General features: G+C 34.0%; 1 protein-coding gene across 1 annotated transcript in view; it reads right to left on the bottom strand.

Moving 5' to 3' along the window:
- Luzp2 (leucine zipper protein 2) overlaps positions 1 to 18,877 on the bottom strand; it is a 289,657-nt gene that overhangs the window by 148,519 nt on the left and 122,261 nt on the right. The window lies entirely within an intron of this gene.

Here is an 18,877-nt window from a genome sequence, read left to right on the forward strand (position 1 = left end):
ATATTACTCTCATCCCCAAACCAGGGAAAGACCCAACAAAAAAAGAAAACTACAGACCTATCTCTCTAATGAACACAAATGCAAAACTCCTCAATAAAATATTAGCCAACAGAATCCAGAAACAAATTTTAAAAAAATCATACACTATGATCAAGTGGGCTTCATTCCACAAATGCAAGGCTGGTTTAACATTCGCAAATCAATCAATGTAATACATCATATCAATAGAGCTAAGGATAAGAATCCTATGATAATTTCTCTGGACGCGGAGAAGGCATTTGACAAAATACAACATCCATTCATGTTGAAAGCACTAGAAAAAATAGGAATAAAAGGTACATTCCTCAAAATAGTGAAAGCCATATATGAAAAACCTACAGCCGGTATTATACTAAACGGTGAAAGACTGGAACCATTCACCTTAAAATCAGGAACTAGACAGGGATGCCCACTCTCTCCACTTCTTTTCAATATAGTGCTGGAACCCTTAGCCAGAGCAATAAGACAAGAAAAGGACATCAAAGGGATCCACATAGGGAAAGAAGAAATTAAACTATCCCTATTCAACTAATTGAAAGGACCTCCAGGATAGTGAAACAAAAACCATATGATGAATGATTGTTGTCCTTAATGTACTATGTTGTCTCTCATCTCCTTTGCTGTCCCCTGGTTATCTCATATTGGTATAGTATCTCACTTTGTTATCTGATATATTGAATTTATTTGTATTTGGATATTTGAAATTTGATAGGGAAGGGGGAAAACCAAGACGGGTGGGGGGTGTCGGGGGAGGGAAACGGGTACCAAGACATGTGAAAGGGTATCAATATATGTGAATTAATGCACCTTCTATCTGGCAAATATCATATAACCCCTTTACTAATTACAATAAAAAAATAAAAAATTAAAAATAATAAAAAAATAATAAAATAAAATTAAAAAATAAACTATCCCTATTCGCAGACGACATGATCCTCTATTTGAGTGACCCAACAAACTCCACTCCCAAACTACTGGAATAAATAAACCACTTTAGCAACGTGGCAGGATACAAAATCAACCTTCAGAAGTCAGTAGCCTTCTTCTACACCAACAATACACAAACAGAAGGCCAAATCAAGAAAATGATCCCATTCACAATAGCCCCCAAAAGAATAAAATACTTAGGAATATACTTAACCAAAGAAGTAAAGGAATTATTCAATGAAAATTATAAAAGCCTAATGAAAGGAATTAAAGAGGACACTAGGAAATGGAAAGACATCCCATGCTCATGGCTAGGGAGAATCAACATAGTGAAAATGACTATACTGCCAAAATTGATATACAAATTCAATGCAATCCCCATCAAAATTTCAAAGACATTCTTTATGGAAACTGAGACATAATCCAAAGATTCATATGGAACAAGAAAAGACCTAGAGTAGCCAAAACAATTCTAGGCAATAAGAGCAATGCTGCTGATATTACAATACCAGACTTCAAATTCTACTATAGAGCCATAGTAACAAAAACTGCTTGGTACTGGCAGAAAAACAGACCAGAAGATCAGTGGAACAGAATAGAAGACCCAGAAATAGAACCACATACCTATAGGCAACTTGTATTTGACAAAGGAGCCAAAGATATACAATGGAACAAACACAGTCTATTCAATTATTGGTGCTGGCAAAACTGGGCAGCTACATGCAGAAAACTGAAAATTGATCCTAGCCTTTCGCCATGCACAAGCATTAACTCAAAGTGGATCAAAGACCTCAACGTCAGACTGGAAACCATGAAATTGTGACATGATAAAGTAGGAGAGACACTGGAACTCATAGGCACAGGCAACAGATTCCTGTACAGAATCCCAGGGTCACAACAGATTGGAGAGAGACTCGATAAATGGGACTACCTAAAAATAAAGTTTCTGTACAGATAAAAAAAACATAGCTGCAAAAGTAGAGAGACAGCCAACCAACTGGGAAAAGATATTCACCAACAATATATCTGACAAATGCTTGATATCCAGTATCTACAGGGAACTCAAGAAACTAATCCCCCGAAAACCCAATAAACCATTCACTAAATGGGCAAGGGAACTAAAGAGAGACCAATCAGAAGAAGAGATGAAAATGGCAGAAAAACATATGAGAAAATGTTCATCATCTATGGTCATAAAGGAAATGCTAATAAAAACAACCCTAAGATACCACCTTACCCCAACAAGAATGGCCAAGATTTTGAACTCAGACAATGACAGTTGCTGGCGGGGTTGTGGAGAAAAAGGAACCCTACTGCACTGCTGGTGGGATTGTAAACTAGTTCAGCCACTCTGGAAAGCAGTGTGGAGGTTCCTTAAAGAACTGAAAATAGACCTTCCCTATGATCCCGCCATACCATTTCTGGGCATCTATCCTGAACAGCATGACCCAGGATATTATAAAGACACCTGCTCAGCTATGTTCATCTCTGCACTATTCACAATAGCCAGGTGATGGAAACAATCCAGATGCCTTACTGCAGATGAATGGATACAGAAAATGTGGTATATATACACAATGGAATTCTACATAGCCAACAGACAAGATAAAATAATGGCATTCGCAGGGAAGTGGATGAATCTAAAGTGAATCATGTTGAGTGAGACAAGTCAAGACCTAAGGAACAAAAGGCGCATGGTATCCTTAATATGCGGTTATTAAACCCAAAGTGTACAAGAGCGAGGACTCAATAACTGCATACCCAAAGCTATGGACATGGTAATGGAAATACAAACATAACTATACAGACAAAAAACCTATTACTCTATAATCATAATGTTTTATTTCATAAATTGATATGTTTCTATGACATACAAACCGTTAGCCTAATTTTGATTAAGTTCTAAATAATAATTCCCTGAAAATGTAATTAGAGATTCCCTCCTTGAACAATTGTTTGTTAAACTTGTCATTTAAAATATGATGTAAACATAAGCCATATAATTAATGATTGTTGTTCTTAAGGTACTATGTTATCTCTCATCACTTCTACTGTCCCTTGGTTATCTCATATTGTTACACTATCTCACTTTGTTACCTGATATATCGGATATATTTGTATTTGGTTATCTGAAATTGGATAGGGAACGGGGGAAAACAAGATGAGGGGTGGGGGAGGGAGGAAGGGAAATGGGGACCAAGACATGTGAAAGGGTATCAATGTATGGGAATTAATGCACCATTTATCTGGCAAATATCATGTAACCCTTCTATTAATTACAATAAAAATATATTTTAAAAAACTTAAACATCATAAAACTTTGTTTCTGTATGATCAAAGTCATCAGCTTAAAATATCCTCATGAGATACCAAAATGGCTAAATAGAATCACTCAGCACTCATCTATTTCTCCATAGAGAAAAATCAAAGTAACAAATACACAGCTGCATATTGAATCAATTGAAAATAAAAAACACTGGAAGTCAACAGGAAGAAAATGAAAATCTTGCAAGATCTAAAAACACAGTAAAAATAAAATAGCATTACATCTGAAACTCTAGTTTCATACATTGAAGCACAATAGTATTCCCTCTGCAAAAATTCAGTCCAGTTTCTTGTGATCCTTAGCTACTGGAATGTTGCACAATCCATATAGGCTACCATCTTAATTAAACAATTATATTATTATCTCATAAAAAATAAAAAAATAAATCAATTTGATACCTTTTAAGATAATTCCTTTTTTTCATCTCTTTTAAAAATGTGGTAAGTAGCTAGCTAATAATAGCAGAGTATGACATAGACAAGCAATAGACAGCTCCTTTCAATGAGCTACGAGTCCTAAGAAGATGAGTGTTTTGGTAGAAGAGGAATTAAATTCAATTTTAAACCTTAGGAAGATGGCTCAAACTCACTGAGCTTTACCTCATTTAGGTGTAAAATATAGGGCTGACTTCATCATCTTTTTATGTGTGAAATAGAGAAACTTGCATAAAACTTTGAATCTGCCATGAATTGTGAATTACTGAGATACTTAGTGAATTTTAGAGTCATTCTGAAGAATTTTAATCTAACTGGTTTCACCAGAACCCTTAGCAAAAATGAATATGCGTGTCCCATATAAAACAAACTTCTATTACAATCTTCACTACTTATTTGCTAGGTATCTCTGTCAATCTTCACATTCTTTTGATTTCATGGAAAGTGGAAGAATCTATGGCTGCTGTCACCAAACATAATTAAAATAAAACAGCCAGGTCCCTGTGCTCACACCTGTAATCCTTGCTGCTTAGCAATCTGAGATCTGACATTCATGGTTTGAAGCCAGCTCAGGCATGACATTCTATGAGATTCTTCTCTCCAGACAAGGCGGAAATAGAGCTGTTGCTTAAGTTACAGAATGTTGATCTTGAGAAACGAATGCTCAAGGACAGCAACCAGGTCCTGAATTCATGCCTCAGGATCAGGACCCCCCCCCCAGCCCAAATAAGTTATTAGTGTTCAGGATATTAGACATACCTTCATTTAATTTCAATGTTATTTCAAGTAAATATTTTTCTCATACAGATCATCTCTAAATTATCTTAAATGACAATAATTAATCAAATTGGTAGGTATGCTTTGAGGACATGTTTATTTTATTATAAATAAGAACTCATTTAATCTTCAGAACAACTCCATCAGGTAAGCACTAGTAGTAATTGTTTTCTCTAGTATGAAAAATAGAGTCAAAGGACAGTAAATGATTCCCCTCCAATACCTCAGGTCTCTAGAAATTAATTTATCTCATCAGCCTCCAGAGCTCATAATCTTTGTTTCTGCTGTGTAAGAAAACAGGTGAGATTATCATGTCCAGTGCTCACAGCTCCTTTCATGAAAGTTATTTTCTATTCCTTCTTTTTTCTTCATTATATCCAGATTTTACTAATATTGCAAATATTGTATTTCTTTGTCATTTGTGAGGCCACTACATCAACATACGGAGTGTCATTTTCCTGATATAATGTTTTATGGCAGTCAGTCAGAATGTCAGTCATCAAACAAGCAAACAATAAAATATGCTGACGTGGATGAACATGACAGGGGGAGGTGTTTACGAAAATGCAATGTCCTTGAAAATATAGATGTTGCAGGTGCCATTGAAATTAGTATGGAGTTTCCACAAAACTTTAGACATAGAAATAAAATAGCTTCTTGCTATACCATGTTTGAGTATATATCTGGAAGAATGTAAATCAACATATGAGAAACATCCACAGTTACAGCAGTAGCATTTAAACCACTGAAGTGGGTGTCTTATATCCAATGAGTAGATAAAGAAAATGAAATATATTTATGATAGAATAGTACTCATTCATAAAGATGAATAAAATTAAGTAATGTGTTGGAAAGTGACTGGAACTGAAGGTCATCATATTAATTGAGATGAGCATATTTCAGAAATATAAATATTGAATGTTTTCACTCATGTGAAATTTAGAATAGAATAATAATATGACATAATTGTAAAAAGAGACATCTTGAGGGACGTCTTGTGGGAGCCAGGAGAACTGAGTGGATGACATATATATATATATATATATATATATATATATATATATATACTGAGTGGATGACATATATATATATACTGAGTGGATGCATATATATATAAATATGTATGCATGTACAAATACACATATAATGTGTGTAGTATATAATGACTGAGCTCGTTTTATCTCATTTTATACTACCTAATTGTGAAACATCTTTTTTGTGTGTGTGTGGCTCATGGAGCTTGAACTCAGCCTGGGCACTGTCCCTGAGCTCTTCAGCTCAAGGCAACAGTTCTTTTTTTTTCATATATTTATTATTGTAATTAATAGAAGGGTTACATGATATTTGCCAGATAGATAGTGCATTAATTCCCATACATTGATACCCTTTCACATGTCTTGGGGAAATGGGGATCAAGGCTACAGTTCTATCCTTGAGCCAAGCCCCACTTCCCATTTTCTGGAGGTTAACGGGAGATAAGAGTCTCAGGTCCTTTTTATGCCTGGGCTGGTTTTGAACTTTTATCCTCAGATCTCAGCCTCCTGAGTAGCTAGGATTACAGGGATGAGCCACCGCGCCTGGATTAGTTCTCCTATTTTTTATTATAGTTTTATTGACAAAGTGTAGGTTTTCTTTCTTCTCCATGAATTTTTGAATCATAATATCAGTTTCCTAAGAACATTTTCAGGGAATTTAATTAAAATTGTACTCACATAATACTTACATTTAATGAAATAGATAACAATTACAATCCTTCCCATTTAGAGACAGATATTGTTTCATATAGTATTCATTATGTTTTATTACTCACCAATGCATTACAGTTACTACATAGTTATTCTTCATTTGTTGTTAAACTCACTGCTCTTGTTTCAAATAGATTTAATTGCCTATTTTATATTGCTAAGTTTAAAGCTGTTATGTCTATATGCTTATCTTTATGAACCTTATTAGTTGTCACAGTTATTTAGCTAATTTTTTGCCTTTGTTAACTGGAAAACAATATTTCTTTGAAACTGAAAAAAGATATTATTAGCCTGAACATGGTGACTCACATCTAATTTAGAGACAGAAGCAGGGGAATCATTGCTTAAAACCTGGGGGAAGAATCAGCCTGATGCTATTTGAAAAATAAGGCAGGGATGGTGGTACACAACCATCATTTCAATTATTTGGGAGGGAGAAGCAGAGATTTGAAGTGTGTTTGTGATTGATGCCTAACGAGGGCCAAAGAAGTAAGAATAGGAATAGTTGGATTGATTCACTGACGCTTAAAAATAAAATCAGTAAATACCATTCAAGAGAATTCCATTGCTCATCTCTATTATGAGAAGTACGTGTGGGAAGCAGCTAGTTAATAATAGCGGGATATGACATGTAGAACTAATGAGCAGCTACCTTCATTGAGATACAAAGGATGTAAATTTCATTTCCACAGATATATTGGTAGGTAATTTTTGCAATAGTACATTCCCTCGAACCCATTGTTAATAGAAAAGAAAAACTCTTGTGAATTTTTTCCAGTTTTCAACTTGTGTAGACAGTATTTTAGTAACTGTTACGTATAACCTAACGGCTAATAAGCATTCTCTCTATATGTCACTCTCTCTCTCACTTTTTCTCTCTCTCACATACACAGACATTTACAAACACACATACGACAGGTAAATTTAAGAGGGGAATTAATGCATGGTAGATTTTTATGTTCACGTATGTGTGTAGTAAATTTGGTATAGGGCCAACTGAACAAGCATGCTATGTGGGAGTCTCTGACCTAAAATTTGGATATGAGGGGAAAAAATGAAAAGAAAAAAGAAATCCATAAAAGTTGGATAGGTAACTAATTAAAAACAAACAAAAAAAGAATTTTAAATAAATTCAGAAGGCCTTATTATGGCATTGGAACATGACATGAGATAATTAATTACAGAAGAAAAGTAATCTTGTCAATACACAATCAATAAGTAATGATTTTTATTAACTGCACATATCTATAGAGAAACACATTTTGCTAGTAGCTGAACATGCGGTTTTGCATTCTATTTGATGCATGAAATCTATCTTCTGCTGAGCAACTGGCAGAAGTTATACTGATTTAATAAACCTGTGATACTTAGCAGTTTCAGACTTTACCCTTGTGAAAATTACATCCCATCAGAAAGAAGGTTCTAAAACAAAGGGGGTAATAAGTTACAAGACCTTCATGACATCTGATTCCACAGGGATACAACTCCAAAAGCATCTTTAGAATAACAATAGCACCACCTTTCATTTATATTAATCCTTTCCTTTCAATGTTTTCTAGTGATTCAAAAATTTTATTCCGTTGAAGCTCATTTTTACCTCCTAAAAGACTGACAGGGGCCTACTCACATGTTAAGTGGGTCTAGTTCCAGCAAATGATAATCATATTTAAGTGGAGGGCACACTTTATCAGAAGAGCGCATTTTTTTAACTTCCCAAAGGAGGGACTTGTAATAAGATGATTGAATCCTGGTTCATGTTTACTTAAACTTTTATGGTCTGAGGATCTGATAAACCAGCAGCAGAAAGAAGCAAACAAAACCAGATTTGTAAGCAGTAAATTTCCCTCCCTTGATGGATTCCTGATATGCAGGAAGAATTATAGGACTAAATTCTTTATACAGTTCTTAGTTACTTCCTCAGAATGCATTTGAGGCTCACAAAGAATAAGCGTGGTGACATCAGCAAAAAATAAACAAGTAAAGGAAAAAAAGTAGAAAGATGTATGCACATCTATATATTTTTCAGCAAAGATCGGAACAATAAAATATATGTATCATTCATAGTAAAGAATATTTTTACCTAGAAACAATTCTTTGAATGATTCCTCAAAAAACATGAAATAAAATATTTGAATTGTAATATAAGTTGAAGCGTAATTCATAACAATGTGCTAAATATGATTATGTAAATAATCACTAAAATGTAGATGCAATGACCAAAATGAATGCCAGTCTCTCACTCTACCTTTGCTGGAGAAATCTTTTTCATATATTCAGTTTTCCTAAGAATTAGTGGATTCATGAAGTCATAGGATAAATAAACTCAATAGGATACTGAATAAACCCAATAAACTCATAGGATACTGAAAGCATTCTGAGTTCAAAATAAGGTTCATACATCCCATTTCAAGAATATCATAATTTAGCAGCTCGATAGTTAAGGAGTATTGGTTGTTTATCCACAATTCAATGGTCTACCTGGGGGATTTCTCCACAGTTACCATAACAAGGGAGTAAAAGAAATAGGATATAAAAGTTGAGCTATAGTGTCCTTCAATTGAATTTGGTTTTTGCACCACCGTAAAAATCAGACAAATCAGAACACAAAACACAAACTGGGAACAATCAATATTCCAATCAAAATAACTTCTCTCCAATTCCAATTCAATACTTCTAAACAATTCTACAATTTACTCTCTTCTCTCCATGAGAAAGATGGGTACACCCAGTCTACTCATCTTTCCAGAACATATCTTTTAAATTGCTTAGCAATTAGCCAGTTCCTTCTCTTTTCTAATAGACATGCCCACAGTGTCACAAACGTGAGATACTCAAATGAGATATGAAATGCCACAAATCCAGATGAAAAGAGATATTAAGGTATTTCCCAAGTCTTTATAAATCTTTTTTGTTTTTCACTAGATATTAGGAATATATACAATATGTAATATATATTATATGTTTGCAGATATACCCTTAGTTCTTTCTCTCTGTAGGGATGTGATAATTATCTTGCAATGATGACACATTAATCCTTAAGATTGATGAAAAGTCAGCCTACAGTGATCGGTAAGTATGAAAACAGTATTGTTACTTAATGACACATCTGTTCTGCTCAACCAGACTTAAAATCCTGACATACTGACTTTTATTATGAAGTGCTATTAAATGATTTTACTTTTACTTTTTTGTTAAACTTTCTGGTAATTACATCTGAACTCATTGTAATTACTCCAAAATGTCTGGTGCCATGTCATTCATCATGTTCTGTGAATTCCAGCAGATTCATCATTTACTAAGAACTGAGTAGAAATGCAAATTCTTGAACCTCATTTAGTACTATTAAATCAGAATTACTTGTGGCAAGCAGGAACTCAAAAACTCCAGGTAATTATTTTTATTTTATTGTTGAAATAATATATAGAGGAGTTACAGTTACATTTGTCACGTAATAGCTGCATTACTTCTCTCACATTGATACACTTCTTATATTTTTATTCCCATTTTCTTCCCTTTACCCCCTCCAAATCATCTTGTTTTCCAACCTTCCCTTCCCTATTTCAAATAAATAAAGGTATATACAATACACCAGGTAACAAAGTCAGATACAGAAACAACATGAAATTAACCCTAAGGGCAAAAAAATAAGAGAAATAATATAGTAGATTAAGAACAACAATCACACAAGATAAACCTGTTGTTTAATTTAGGTCATTTAATTTAGTCTCATCCTATATCATCTTATGTACATAGATTTTGAGCTATTGTAATTCTCTGCTAGGAGAGGCTCAGATTTGTACTAATTTTTATAAATGAGGGAAACCATTGATTCTATGTTTCTTTGTATCTGGCTTACTTCATGTATTATGATTTTTTCCAAGTCATTCCATTTCCTTATGAATGGGGCAATGTCATTTTTCTGTTGGCAGCGTAGAATTCTATGTGTATATGTACCACATCTTCTTGATCCAATCATCTACTGAGGGGCATCTGGTTCCATATCTTAGCTATGGGAAATAATGCTGCAATGAACATCACTGTGCTACTGGCTTTAGTATGTCCTTAAAAATCTCCAGGCAATTTTTGTATCTATAGAAAATGGGTCTATATGAGTGTGGTAAATTTTCACTATATTCCCTTAAGAATCTACCAACAGAAACTGAAACCACACTAACCTGCCTACTTTGCAAGATTACATTAACCAATGGTATAGGCAAAATATATTTCTGTACATAGAAAAGAAGATTAGAGGAAATGTGATAACTAAGATACATAATAAATTTAGAAAATACACATAAATTCTAAAAACCCTATGTGATAAGTAAATTTTTTTGCCAGTTCTGGGCATGAGGTCAGGGCCTGAGCACTGTCCTTGGACTTTCTCAAGGCTAGAGTTCTACCACTTGAGCCTCAGCACCACTTCTGGCTTTTTTCTATGTATGTGGTCCCGAGGAATCAAACCCAGGTCTTCATGCATACTAGGCAAGCACTATGCCACTAGGCCAAACTCCAGGCCCCAGGTAATTTTTTGTATTGACTTGATTAAAGGATGTACAAACCAGTATTGAGAAATTTTATTATTGTTATTATTGAGTGCATCTGAGAACATGTTTCCAGAGAGATTAGAATTCAAATCAATAGGTAAATAAAGCAAACACATCAGCATTGGCATCATTCAGTCTGTGGAGGACCTCAAAAGAACAGAGTGGGAGAGAAAAGATTCTACTCCCTCCTTTTGAGCTGATCCTTCAAATTTGGATACATTTCCAGTCCTTTTTGATATTTTACCTTAAACTGAATTATATCAATAGCTTTTCTGGGCATCTGTTTTGAGCATGACTCATCATGAACCCTGAATCACAGGAAAAAAATGGGCATTTTACATGTTTATATATTGTTGGTTTTTGTTTTCTTTCTTTAGGAAACACCAATGTACTCTCAAAAAAGGGTTTATCATTTGACAGAATTGACAATCATTATTCTCTCTTAAATATGCCATTTGATTTCATCAAAACTGATAGTCCTGTATGATATGTTTGGCTTTGTCCTAAGACATTACATAAAAGTATAAACTCCTTCCCTTAATATGCATAAGTTCTGACAGCTCTGGTTTCATCGAATGTAGACTCTGCCACTTATAAGCTCTGTGACTTAGGCTGCATAATTAACATCACAACTTCATTTCATGGTGCAAAAAATGGAGATACTATCACAGTCCTGTAAGGATTATTATGAGTGTCTTTTATAATAGTGTGTAAGAGGAATATCAAGTCAGTTTCGGGGTTTCTTTACTGCTTCTTTCTATCTCAGTCTCTGTCCCTCTTTTTCTCCTCTTTTTTATCCATTTTTTAGCAAAATGATTCATTTAACTAATTTGATATACAGACACAAGTTTGAGAAGACAGAATTAAAACATAAATAGCCTTACTTATGCATGACCTCTAGAGAAAGAAGAGTGACATAAACAGATAGTAATCAAGGTTCTGAGAGGAGAAAAGGGAGAAGAGATAGGAAAGACAAAACAGAGAAGGACCAGGAATTAAGTAAATGTAACTTCATACATGAAAAACACCAATTAGAAATCTTAAATAGATTTTTAAAATATAAGCCTAGTTGACAAAATGCTTAATTTTGCTAAGAGATTCAAAATTGTACAAGGTATTTACCCTCATTATTTATAATTCCCAGGAGCCTAGCTTATTAGTTTTACATTGGGAGCATAAAAATAATATCCTCTTAAATCGGGGTGAGGGGAGTACAGAGAAGATATTGGAGGCTTGGTTCATAAGCACACACAGGAAATAGAGACAGACAGCATGCACTATTTGGTGAAAGTAAGGAACCTTCCTGTCTTGGGAAGAGAGAGAGAGAGAGACCTCAGAGAAATCTTTAAAATGACTAAGTAAAGCAGAGAGTTACTGAATATTCCTCTTCTCAGGGATGAGGAGGTTTGAAATGTGTTTTAAAATTCATGTGAAAGAGATGATCATTTTTTTCGACTCCCACCTGCTAACATTGCTACGATAACAAGATAATTAGTAGGTTCCTGGCATTAAATAAATGTTAAATCTACCTTTTTCCACTACCACAATCTGGCCAACCATATCTTCCTCCACTACTTAGTTATAAAAGTAGACAATAAAATAGCCACCGTGTTCCTGTTAACTTTCTGTGTAATAGAATAGAACTATTCTATTATCTGAGAAAACAGTGTAAATTCACCACCTAGCCAGTAATAAAAATGTTTCCTCTGACATTATATTTGCTCTTATCCACAAAGCGATAACCTTATAAGGGACATTAACACTCTGCTTTAGGTTGTCACTCAGCACTTTTGAAATAGATGTCCAGTTGTTCTAGGAAACATTTATCATTTTTGTTTAACTTTCAGCATCATGGTTACATATTTATCATTTCTGGAAATTTGAATAGTCATTTTTTGATATAACATTTTCTTTTGAAATATGTGGATGTCTGTTACAGAGTATGAATCTAAGTAGATTTGCACAGATTAATCATCCATCTTGAAAATGTCACCTTTCTAAACATGAGAAGGGGTATCAGTGTATGAGAAAAAATGCATCTACCTGGCAAATATAACTGTAACCCCTCTACAGTTCAATAAAAAATAAATTAGCAACAAAAAATGTTACCTTGCAATTACCTAGGCAGGTACCACAGAGGATTCATTTTAAATAAAACTAATGGTAGTAGTAGGGTAGTGGCAGTAAGCTATAATTCATCTGGTAGAAGGCATGTGATACAATCTAATATACATCTGTACTTCTGCCTTGAGAGCTGACACAGTTCTTACCTGTGTCATTCACGTTAATTTCTCATATCATTGTAAACCACCATAGTTATAATTATTATTGTTATTAATGTGATTATTACTAACATCAATGTCCCAGTAAAGAAACAAAAGAAAGACTAGTATCAGAAGATATTAAAACAAAGACCACAGATCTCATATTTACTTAGAACATTATAGACAGTGCTGTGATTATGGTAAAATACTTTTCTGTTACTAATTCTGGGAATTTCATACCTGTTTCTCTTTTATTTGATACAAAATAATGATCAAAATCAAAACAATATAAGAAATAATTAAATGTAGGTACGATTACAGGCATGAGCCACAGAGCCCGGTGACAATTTTCCCTCTTACCCTCACTTTTTCTGGAGGAGTCTAGATTCCCTGAAGTTCAAAATGCTTACTTTAAACAAACAGAAAAATATTATTTTTTCCCAGTGGCAAATGTATGAAATTCACAGTTCATTTAGGGGGAAAAAGGTTTCAATTGTGAAATATCTGTTATGCAATTTTATTTTCCTTATGAGTTCATCTGGCTAATATTATCTTAGAGTAGAATCTATTATGAATTTTTTAAGAGAACAACACTTTGTTTTTGTCACTTCTTGGCATTGTTAACAACTTTCTGACATTTTGTATGACAGCACCCATTTTTCCAGGATAAACTGTATTATATGCTACAGAGCTTTATCTGGAGCATTAGGCTGCTGAGAACAGGTGGCTAACACATATGGTTGTATTTGAAGCTTCTTGTGCAGCTACACATTTTTTACTTCAATATACAGAGAAATTGAAATAAGTTCTACTTCCTGACATTTCCAACAAAAATGGATGATATATATGTGATTTTGAGAGCTGCACATTTTGGACACAAGAAAGCAACTCTGTGTTCATTAAGAACTGATTGTAAACTAGGCAGTGATCGTTGGCTTATAATTTATTGTTTGCATTGAGGAAATTTCTATAGACCATATTTCCTAGCTGCAGATTTCAAACCTGTTTCTCTTTTCACAGTTTTTTGGCCTTTTAGCATGTGGAATGGATTCAATTTCTGATTAGACTTAGTTTGTAATAGTAGGTATTGACATCTGTAGCGCTAGAGTAATTGGTGATGAGAGAGGACTGCTCTTATTATGCCTCTGATGGTATGTCAAAACTTGATAGGCTCCATGCACTCACTCACTTCCTATGAAACTCATATGACATTAAACCACAGTTGAACTCCCACATAGGCTTTGACACATGGAAGAAAAATAGCGGAATTATGGCGAGGAAAAATATTGAAATCTTAAGCAAATAATTTTAAATATTATAAATTTATTTTTTCATTATTTAGAAAATACTTTATTACTGTCTGAAATCAAACCCACATAGACAAGACCTTCCACATTTAATACAGTGTGTATACCCCTACTAAAATGAAAAAAATTAAGTTTAACGTTTCTAGACCAATATGGCTATTAATTTCGATACAGTGCCAACTCAATATGGTAAACTGGGATACCTTTCCAAAGTTGACAGCACAGATAAAGTTTACAAAAATTCAAATTCTATATATGTATATATATTTATGTTTATATTAAAATATCAATAATAGCAGTATATTATGCATCGATAGCAGCAAGAGCATTCCCAGGCTCTGCAGTCATCTGAACAAAATTAGGTAATACTTCAGGATTACAAGACCTTGTGATAACCTGGGTCTTTTTCACAACCTTAAAAGTGTTTGCATAATGGAAAATCTTCAAAACTTAAACGTTTTTAAAAAAGATTTTTTTGTTAATTTTATATTTTATAAAATATAAAATTATATATTTATATGTTACAGATAGATGATAATGGATAGGTGAATAGATAACTAGATAATCAATGCAATATAAGAATAAAACACATTTGAAATGAACTTATTGAATTTAGTGAAACTACAAAGAAGCTAGTGTTGCGATTTTCTGTCTGGGAGATGGAAGGCAAATGCCAGAGTCAGAATTAATCATATTTTATGGATGGCCAACAAACAGAATAGTACCCAGGCGGAGTGAAGTCATAGAAGGGATGAAATCCCAGTAATATGGATCTTTTATCTGCTATAGATGTGCTAGTAAATAAACACAGCAAAAAGGCAGATTCCAAATAGTGGCAGTGCTTTTTACCTAAAATAAGTTAAAGGAAGGCAAAATTTGTATGACTGCAAAAAATCTAGTTTCTACCTTGGGAAAAAGACTTTAAGAAGTCCATCAAAAAATATAAAGACAGAAAAAAATATATATGGACAGAATAAAAGAACCTAAATGAAAGGACCCCAGGATATAGAAACAAAAGCCATATGAGTACTTGTTGTCTTTAATGTACTATGTTATGTCTCATCTTTTTGCTGTCCCTTGTTTATCTCATATGGTTACAATATTTTACCTTGTTATCTGATATATGTCTATTTGGTTATTTGAAATAGGGAAGGGGGAAAACAAGATGAGGCGAGGTGGTGGGGGGAGGGAAATGGGGACCAAGACATGAGAAAGGGTATCAATGTTTGTGAAGTAATGCACCTTCTATCTGGTGGATATAATGTAACACTTCTATTAATTACAATAAAAATATTTGAAAAAAGATAGTCTCAGACAAGGTCTACACAGTCGACGGTTATCTCTGTGTTAAAAATACAAAAGCAGTAAGAATTCAGGTTTTTCTTCAAGTTACAATGCTATCCTAACAGTATTGGAAGATATTAAAATATAGGTACTGGGTTATCTTTGAGATTTCTTGTTTATTTATCACATTTGTATGTTATTGCTTTTTTTTCTTTTTGATTTTTTAACATCTCATACATATATATATATTTATAATTGTCAGGGTAATGTGGAGAGGAGTTACATTCACATTCATCAGTAAGTGAGTGCATTACTTTTCAAATATTGATATCATTTCTCATATTTTTGGCCCCGTTACCCTCCCCACATCCCTTCCAATCGTCTTGCTAGCCCCCTTCCCTTCCCAATTCAAACAAACGAACATATATACGATATACCAGGTAACTAAGTCATTCAAAGTAATCACTGGAGATTAATCATAAGGGGAAAAAGGAGAAAAGAAATAATCGCACATAATATATTGAGAATAACAATCACAAAGACAAACCACTTGTTTCTGTATCATAAAGTTCATTTTGTTTAGTCTCATCCTAAATTCAGTTCTTAAAATACTTTGAAAGTATAGACAAATGTTCAACTGTCCTGTTATTAACTTCAGAGCTTTTAAGCAGCAGAGAATAGCAGGAATTCAGTTTCCAGGTTCATACATTAGTCTTTGTCTATAAAATTTTCTTTATAAATAATATAGAAATCACAAAGATAACTGTTAAATAGTAGTATTAATGAGAAAATTCACACTTTTAAAAATCCAATGGATAGTAAAAGACAATTGCACTTGGAGATAATTAAACAGCACTCTAAGATTCACACAGTGAGAACAAGGGAGGATATTCATTGGAGAGGATCACAAAGGTTCCATATCTATGTGCATGTGACCATATAAAATGGTTCTTATCAAAATAAACTCCAGGAACAGAAGCCTGAAGTTTTTGTTTTTGTTTTTGCGTTTTGTTCTACTATTTGAAGTTATGTATTCTTTTCTGCCACCCCTTTGGATTATTGCCTGCTGTCACTGTTCTTATATTTCTGTACAATTTGTCTTTTTTCATTTATTTTTATTGTAATTAATAGAAGGGTTACAAGATATTTGCCAGATAGAAGGTGCATTAATTCACATATATTGATACACTTTCACATGTCTTGGTCCCCATTTTCCTGCCCTCCAACCCCCACCCCTCATCTTGTTTCCCCCCATTCCCTATCCAATTTCAAATAACCAAATATAAATATAGGCGATATATCAGGTAACAAAGTGAGATACTGTAACAATATGAAATAACCAAGGGACAGCAAAAGAGATGAGAGATAACATAGTACATTAAGGACAACAATCATTCATTATATGGCTTTTATTTCTATATCCTAGAGGTCCTTTCATTTAGTGTCATACTATATGGCCTTATGTATCAAGGTTTTGCTCTATTGCAAATCTCTGCTAGGAGAGCCCAAGGTTTCTACAGATTATTACTAATGAGGGAAACCACTGAGCCTAAGTTCCTTTGAGTCTGGCTTACTTCACTTAATATGAGCTTTTCTAAGTCTTTCCATTTCCTAACAAATGAGGCAATGTCATTCTTTCTGACAGCAGCATAGAATTCCATTGTGTACAAATACCACATCTTGTTGATCCACTCATCAACTGATGGACATCTAGGTTGGTTCCATATCTTTGCTATGGTAAATAGTGCTGCAATGAACATTGTTGTGCTAGTGGATTTAGTATGTCTTTGTTTCTGGATGATTGGGTAAATGCCAAGTAGTGGAATTGGTGGGTCATAGGGAGCTCTATGTTTAGTCTTTTGAGGAACTACCATACTGCTTTCCATAGTGGTTGAAGGAGTTTGCACTCCCACTAACAGTGTAGTAGTAATCCCTCCTGGCCACATCCCCTCCAGCATCTGTTGTTATTAGTTTTCTTGATCCTGGCCATTCTAACTGGAGTGAGGTGGAATCTTAGAGTTGTTTTGATTTGCATTTCTTCTATGACCAGAGATGTTGAGCATTTCTTCATATGTCTATAGGCCATTTTTGTTTCTTCTTCAGAGAAGACTCTCCATTTTTATGGCCATTCTTATTCCTTCTTCTGAGAAGTCTCTCTTTAAGTTTTTAGCTCATTACTATTGAGTTCTTGATTCTTTGAATTTATTTTGGGGTTTGAAGAACTTTATAGGTCTCTAGGCATTTACACAGTGTGAAATATATGTAGGATATTCTTAGGATACGATCAAAAGGCACAATAGCTATGTTCCTCTGAGCATATAAAAATTTTTATTAAATTTAAGTCCAGAAAATTGAAACATGATTTTTAAAAATTTGGTTTTGGTTTTGTTTGCCTTCCTTTTGCCTTGTTTGTTTGTTTATCTGTCTTTGGGAGGGTACGAGGGAGGAAGAAAAGTAGTAAGACAAAGGGTGAAAAAAAGACAGCAATGATACTAGATATTACATTGAAAGTGAATTGTGCAACTTGTGTGTCGGGAGAGAAGAGAAAAACTGGGAGTCTGGGTAAAGAAGGAAACAATTGGGAGTTAGGGAAAAGATATTGTTCAAAAAGCAATGTACTCTTAACCTGACTATGTAACTGTAACGCCCTCGTGTTCATCTTTACAAAAATAATTTAAGAGATTTTAATAATGATCTGATGTGTTAGTATTTTTGCTGCCTTTTTCATTACTACCAAAAATGCTGGCAAAAGAAAAGAGAGAAGGGAGAGAAACACAGGCAGACTAACAGAGAGGGAGAGGGGAAGGAAGAATAGAGGGAAGGAGGAGGAGAAAAAAAAGGAAAATGAAAGGGAGAGGAGGAAAGGAAAGGAAAGCAAGGGAAGAGAAGAAAGAAATGAATTTGTGTGTGTCTAATACACAGATAACCCACAGAAAATGAATGACATGGGGAGAAGAGATTTATTTTGCAGTGTAAACAGCATTTTTCAAAGGAAAGGAAGAGATATAATGTTGAAACTGAAAGTGTAGATGTAGAGGAGCAATTTTGGTAAAGACTTTTGATGAAAATTGTTGAATCCTGCCTGTAATTTAATTATTTCCCTCCTAAATTCAGACCTAATTGATTCAAATACATTTAACCCTCGGGCAAGCTCTGGGGAAAGGCAATCAGATTTCATTGAGTCTTGGAGAGGATTTGGGACTTGCATGTAAATGAAAATTGTACCTGTG

This window comes from Megascapheus bottae, chromosome 16 (genome assembly GCF_031878675.1).
Source record: "Megascapheus bottae isolate mThoBot1 chromosome 16, mThoBot2.hap1, whole genome shotgun sequence".
In the NCBI taxonomy this organism is placed as follows: Eukaryota; Metazoa; Chordata; class Mammalia; order Rodentia; family Geomyidae; genus Megascapheus; species Megascapheus bottae.